This window comes from Oryza brachyantha, chromosome 10, assembly GCF_000231095.2.
Source record: "Oryza brachyantha chromosome 10, ObraRS2, whole genome shotgun sequence".
Taxonomy (NCBI): Eukaryota; Viridiplantae; Streptophyta; class Magnoliopsida; order Poales; family Poaceae; genus Oryza; species Oryza brachyantha.
Window position 1 is genome coordinate 6,243,909 of NC_023172.2, and position 6,966 is coordinate 6,250,874.

Below are 6,966 nucleotides of genomic sequence, written 5' to 3' on the forward strand. Positions count from 1 at the left end.
GGGAAGCTGGGGGAGTGGGCAGCTCCCCTTCACCGAGCGTGCCTACCCCAGTCTCCGATTCTCCACCAACTCCAGCACCCACCACTTCGGCAGCGCCACGCTCTCGAGCCATGACTTTGGCTGCGCCGCGCTCTACGCCGACACCACCACAGTTGGCGACCCCACGCACTCCGACACCACCAGCCACCCCTCCGGGCACGTCCACACCAACACCAGCTCACGTCGAGCGCAGCCCGGTGCAGTTCGCTACTCCGCTCTCACACGATGAGGAGCGCATCGACGCCTATCATGATGGAGAGCCCCTGCGGTACCGTACGATGGAGGACCTCCTCGGCGACCAGCCAGTGCCGGGACTGGTGCCTCATGACCTGGAGGAACAGTTGCACCTTGCGTGCGACGACGGCGAGCCTCGGTCCTTCGCAGAGGCCGAGAGACACGCGGCATGGCGCGCCGCGATGAAGGCGGAATTGGACGCGGTTAAGGAGAACCGCACCTGGGAGCTTGCTGACCTCCCTCATGGTCATCGTGCGATCTCTCTCAAGTGGGTGTTCAAGCTGAAGAGGGATGAAGCCGGAGTCATCGTCAAGCACAAGGCTCGCTTGGTGGCACGTGGTTTCGTGCAGCAGGAGGGGATCGACTTCGACGATGCCTTCGCCCCAGTGGCACGGATGCAATCCGTGCGACTCCTTCTTGCGCTGGCAGCTCAGGAAGGCTGGCGCATCCATCACATGGACGTCAAGTCGGCGTTCCTCAACGGCGACTTGAAGGAGGAGGTTTACGTGCACCAGCCGCCGGGTTTTGCGATCCCCGGCAAGGAGGGCAAGGTGCTACGTCTGCACAAGGCCTTGTACGGCCTGCGGCAGGCACCGAGGGCGTGGAATGCCAAGTTGGATTCCACGCTCAAGAGGATGGGCTTCGAGCCAAGCCCGCACGAGGCTGCTATCTACCGGCGGGGAAATGGAGGAAATACCTTGCTGGTGGGTGTTTATGTTGATGACTTGGTGATCACCGGCACCAAGGATACGGAGGTGGCAGCGTTCAAGGAAGACATGAAGGCCACTTTCCAGATGAGTGACTTGGGGCCCCTCTCCTTCTATCTGGGGATCGAGGTGCACCAAGATGACTCCGGGATCACACTTCGCCAGACTGCCTACGCCAAGCGCGTAGTTGAGCTCGCTGGGCTCAACGATTGCAACCCAGCCCTTACCCCGATGGAGGAGAGGCTAAAGCTGAGCCGGGCTAGCACGGCGGAGGAGGTGGACGCTACGCAGTACCGGCGTCTTGTGGGGAGTCTTCGCTATCTCACCCACACACGGCCGGACTTGGCATTCTCCGTCGGCTACGTTAGTCGGTTCATGCAGCGACCGACGACGGAGCACCAGCAGGCTGTGAAGAGGATCATCCGCTACGTTGCGAGGACTCTCGACCACGGCCTCTACTACCCGAGGTGCCCTGGAAAGGCACAGTTCATTGGGTACACCGACAGCGACCACGCCGGCGATATCGACACTAGCACGAGCACGAGCGGGATTATCTTCTTCCTCGGCAAGTGCCTCGTTAGCTGGCAGTCGATCAAGCAGCAGGTGGTGGCCCTATCCAGCTGCGAGGCCGAGTACATAGCGGCTTCCACTGCTTCGACCCAGGCACTCTGGCTTGCTCGACTGCTCGGTGATCTCCTCGGCCGAGACACTGGAGTAGTGGAGCTTAGGGTGGACAGCAAGTCCGCTCTGGCCCTGGCAAGGAATCCTGTTTTTCATGAACGGAGCAAGCACATCCGGGTGAGGTACCACTTCATTCGAGACTGCTTGGAGGAAGGGAGCATCAAGGCAAGCTACATCAACACCAAGGACCAGCTTGCGGATCTGCTTACCAAGCCCCTTGGTAGGATCAAGTTCCTTGAGCTTTGCTCTCGGATCGGGATGGCTCAACTTTCTCACAAGACGACGCACAAGACTTAGGGGGAGAATGAAGGAATAAGTCTTGGGCTGTTTGGTCTTGGTCTTGTGGTGTCCTACCCACCCTTGTTTTTCAGCTTTTAGTTGCTAGGACAGCATCTAGGACAGGTTGTTAGGATGCTCTAGGACAGGTGGTTAGGATGCTCTAGGACAGGTTGTTGAGATGCTCTAGGACAGCATCTTTTAGACTAGTAGGCAGCTATAAATATGTATCCAACCCTCCCCGGGAAGGGCATGACATTTGGTGATAAGTAAACAGAAAATTGCCCCAAGTTTGAGTGTCATCCTCTCACCAATGAGAGTAACAATAGAGATACTAACAGTTTATTCACTTAACAGATATTTTGAAGCAAAAACCGCTTTACCTTGAGTAATTTTATTTAAACATCCTCTTTGCCATTGTTTGTTATTTCCCAGTTCCATGCTCTTCCTAGTTTTCAAGTTTTTACTTGGACTTTGCTTTGTCAGTTCAGAGTTCAAGTTTCAATTTACATATTCATCCAATAGGTAAATTTGCACAAGCTCACTAGCCTTAGAAAAAATTACCCCAGCATTTCCTTTTCCCTCTTTCTTCCTCCTCTTTTGTTATTTCCTTTGTCCTACTTTTATCTGAGGCGCATCTGGGGGTGGTGGTGGTGCATGTGGTGTTGCAGCAGTTGCCAGCGTCAAGGCTCGTCAAACAACCAGAGGCAGGAAGGAGATGCAAGAAGGCTCTGGTTTAGTGGCAGTTATAGCCTTAGGAGATTTGACAGGATGCATCAACAGAAATGATATAGTGAGAGAACTTAAAAAGTTTCGATGGTGATAAACTGAACCTAATTATTTTAATAGCAGATACCTAAATGGATGGTCTGGGTGGTACTGGTATATACCTAATTTTCTGATTATTATATTACTGGCATGAATTTTAGTTACAGTGGTCAGTGGTAATATTAGTGAATACTACAGCATTTGCAGTCTCCCACAATGAATGATAGCAGAAAAGATCTAAATGTACCTTATATCATCCGATCCAAATGATTCTTCCAGGATTTCAATTGCTTCCAGATACAGTAGCTCAGCCTTCTCATATTGTTTTTTTAACCTATAAAATTCTGCCTGCAAAATTGGGAGTAAAAGATTATTAAAATACTGGAGCTCCACCCAGCCTAGTATGAATAGTTTGTGTGTTAAAAGTACCAACATACACATAGCCCCGTCTAGCTGGCTCATGTAACTTGATTGTGTCTAGCGAAATTCAGTCTAGCGCATAGTTGTGGATGGAAAAACATCTCTCTTTACATAAAACTACATCTTAATCCTCGTCAACTCCCTCTCTCTTCCTCACAATTGTCCTTGCATCACTAATCTGCTTCAGCTAAGTGAATGTAAGGTGCCAACTGTGTGTGATATGCTCTTCAATCAAGATCAGATAGCCACATGGCAATTCACATTACCATGTAATTTCAGCTATTTAAGTAAAATAATAAAAGCTATAGGCCATCTGGAAAAAATGTTAGCTGTATGTTATCCCTAAATATAAAATTAGCAACATGTTCAAAAGAAAGGTGAAACTACACTGATGCTCTGTTAACAAGTACTCCTCTCTCCCAGAATGTAAGCATCCCTGGAGTTCGACACAGGTATTAAGAAAATAGGTAGAAATGATTGGATGAAGGTTGTGATTGGTTGAGAGGAGAATGTAGGTGAAGAAATTAAAGAGAGAATGGTTGTGATTGGTTGAGATGAGTGGGTAGGTGGAGAAATAGCTACATTTTGGGACAAGGGTGGAGTGGTAGAAATAGCTTCATTTTGGGATGGAGTGAGTACTCAACTAGAACAAGAATGTATAACTATTATTCGTGTTGGTGACACTGGACCATTCATCCCACTCACCTCCCCTTCCACCTCCCTTAAGTACCCATGCATTCTCAAACAGATGATGTCCTAGACTATGTACAGTAAAACCTCGAAATTTTGACTAGGTTATGCAAAACTATTAAAATTTGGTACCTGAAACGACATTAATAGATCTGTTGTTCTATAATACCCTGTACTTATATCTTACAATATTTTTATGGATATATAATAGGAAAAGCAATGATCAAACATGTGCCTTGGACACACTATCATTGTCCTAAATGACAGGTAACAAAAGGACAGGGGCGTATATCCTAACAAAGACATAGTAAAACGCATCGCAATAAACAAAATTACTTTAGACCGGATTATGGTTCACATAATAAAAACTCTACAAGGCACAGTGGTGAAGCAAATGAGCCAAGATTCTAGATTGAGCATGGTGAAGGAGCGATAACAACTAATGTGCAGCTCTGCTAAGGATGACAACAGAAATGAGGTCACATAGAAAGCCAAGCACCATAGACCCATGTACAATATGAATTTGTTTATTCAGAGCAACGGAAGGGCATTTTACTTTATAAAACTCATGATTATCATTTACATTAAGGATTCAAAATAATCACCACAAGACAATTCAACGGAGATGTAACAAAAGAATGCACTTTAGTCTTCTGTAAATAGTCCGTCTAACAATTACCAGATTGTTAAGGACTGATGCAACATGTGGATCTCACAGCCGAAATCCTTCCTTGGCTTCATGTAGGGCTGCCTGGAAAAACTTCTCAGCTTCATCTATGTTTCTCTGCAAAATGGGAAAAAAACCTTTGATGTTGGAATAAAGAGTACAAATTACTAAAGGTTCAACCTTTCAACAAACCTCTCATACTCAGAGCAACTTCATATGCAGACAATATGGTTCAAGATTTTCCAATCTAAAATATTCATATCAATGTACATGTTTAACCTAGGTTATATCATAATTTCGAGGAGAAACACTTGCTACAATGCAAGGACATTGAAAATCATTAGGGGTTCACTTTAACATGCTGCGCTAGATGCCGCTCAAGTAACGAAATAAAGCGACAGGCAGTGAGGACAAGTCCCACTTGCTACTAAAAATGAAAAGAGAATTGTGGAATGGTTCACTTTAATACACTTTCCCTCGAAGTGGTTGTAGATACAGCTAAAGCCTAGTTCACAGATATACTTCTTTAAGACCCAAAAAATGAGAACCAATCCGATATTTTGAACTAGAAAGATAAGCATAATCATGAACCCATATCCAGCCTGAGGTTTCATCAAAGCATCAAATATTTGGAACAACCAATTGCGAGAGGTCTCTAGCTCAAATCCAGGATGTCCCAGCTGCGCCTCCAAGGAAAAGAACTCACATATGGTTCGAGAGCCAAACCACTTCACAGGGTCTTTAGTTCGATCTATAAAGCATAAATCAATAGGACTTCCCCAATCTACACATCCTGAAAGGAAAATATGTTGTTCACTTGGTAGGTTCTCCTCCAAGCAGAATGAAGGTCCAGGTTAGTAATATGGATACAAGTTACTGTTATTCTCCAAATCCAATTAACATGAAAATACCCTGTCTAGGACAGATGCTCTCAAGCAAAAATAGTATTTTTCCTAACATTGTGGAATATATATCTGAAGACAAAAATAGCTTAGTATGAAAACTAGAAGCACGTCTCCAAGTTCTAATGGAACCCCCCCCCCACCCCACCCCAACAAGACAGTAGCTGCAAGTGATCAAAAGGTGGATTGAAAAAATCTACAGGTAAAAAGTAACTCCCTCTAATCTTCTTTGTTTGATGTTGGTTAGTTCAATTTTGAACTAACCAACGTCAAACATTTCCAACCGGAGGGAGTACTTGCTTTCAGTAAAAAATCGTGTGCATTATCAGTGAAGATTCTCCATTTGACAGTGTGTTCATTTGAGATCACTGAACCATCTTCAATTCGCTGTAGACCTGTAGCACTTTCCTCGGTTTGCTCATTTCGTGTATCCCCTTGACCAACTAAATCATCCTTAGCCAATGCAAAGTCATTGCATAGACCAAGAAAAATAGATGTATTCAGATTGAAGTTAGGATTTTAGGGCACAATATGAAAATTCACTTAATGAATTGTAAAAGAAGAAAAGAAACAGATACAAGGGAAAATTCAATTCTAATGAAGTTAACAGACAAGAAGGTTCATGGTTGCGGTTGCAATGGGCAAAATTAAGGTCAATTCATCTGACCAATTAACCAATGGAAAAATCAATTTATAGAAGCAATGTTATGAGATGAAAGTAGCTTGAGAAAGCACAATTAGCATGCAACTGAGAAGGCTCAAATTAAAGGCTAAAACTACCTATAGCTGTATCTGTTTGTGCATTTTCTTAGGTTGGATTGGATTCATTTGAGGATTATGCTCGGTAGAAAGATTTAATTGATATACGTCTCTTCATCTATGATTCAAAGCAAGTTCTAACTGGTAAGAAGAGGTAATGTGAGAAAGGGAATGAAAAAAAAAAAGAGAGAGACTAACCAGTTCTTCTTGTTCTTGTAATCAAATCAAGAAAGGGGGGGAAAGAATTGAAGCCAGACGGCCGTCGCCTCTCGCCGCGCGCCCGGTCGCCTCCCACTGACCGCGGCCTACCCTCGCGCACCGCGCGCTTGCGCCGCCCCCCGAACCCCACGTGGCCGCGCCCGCCGGTCGGCCGCCGCCTCCGCAGCTCCGCTTTCCGCGTCGATCCCCCCGGCCGCCACGCGCCCGCTCGCCTGCCGCTGACCGCCGCCGGCCGTCGTGCATCGCGCGCTTGCGCCTCCCCGGGACGCCGCAACAACGCATCCTACGCCAGCCGAGAGAGAGAGTCGCTGAGAGAGAGAGCTGGTGTGGAGGGCTAGGGTTTTGGCATTTTGGGATAGACAGGTAGCTGATGGGCTATTGGGCTGAGGAGAAAGACCCCCATGCGGCGGCGGCGGCTCGTGAAGGGGAGGCGGTGATGGCGGTGGATGGCAACTAGGCTTTTTCACGTTTGGGTCACTGGCTAATGGGCCACACCCATATATGTTACAACGGCTAGTTTGAGCCGAAACCAACGAGCGCCTAGGGACTAGGGAGCTAGCTACACCTTAGGTTGGATAGTAGGAGAGTTTTTTTTTTAAGAAGA

The 6,966-nt window shown here is 46.6% G+C and overlaps 1 long non-coding RNA gene across 1 annotated transcript; it reads right to left on the reverse strand.

Moving 5' to 3' along the window:
• Positions 1-2,590: 2,590 nt before the first annotated feature.
• Positions 2,591-6,695, reverse strand: LOC107305158. The gene is made up of 4 exons (XR_001551263.2): positions 6,342-6,695; positions 4,495-4,599; positions 2,953-3,053; positions 2,591-2,668 (listed from the first exon to the last, which is right to left on the reverse strand). It is a non-coding gene; the product is annotated as an uncharacterized LOC107305158 (long non-coding RNA).
• Between the last annotated feature and the right edge of the window lie 271 nt (positions 6,696-6,966).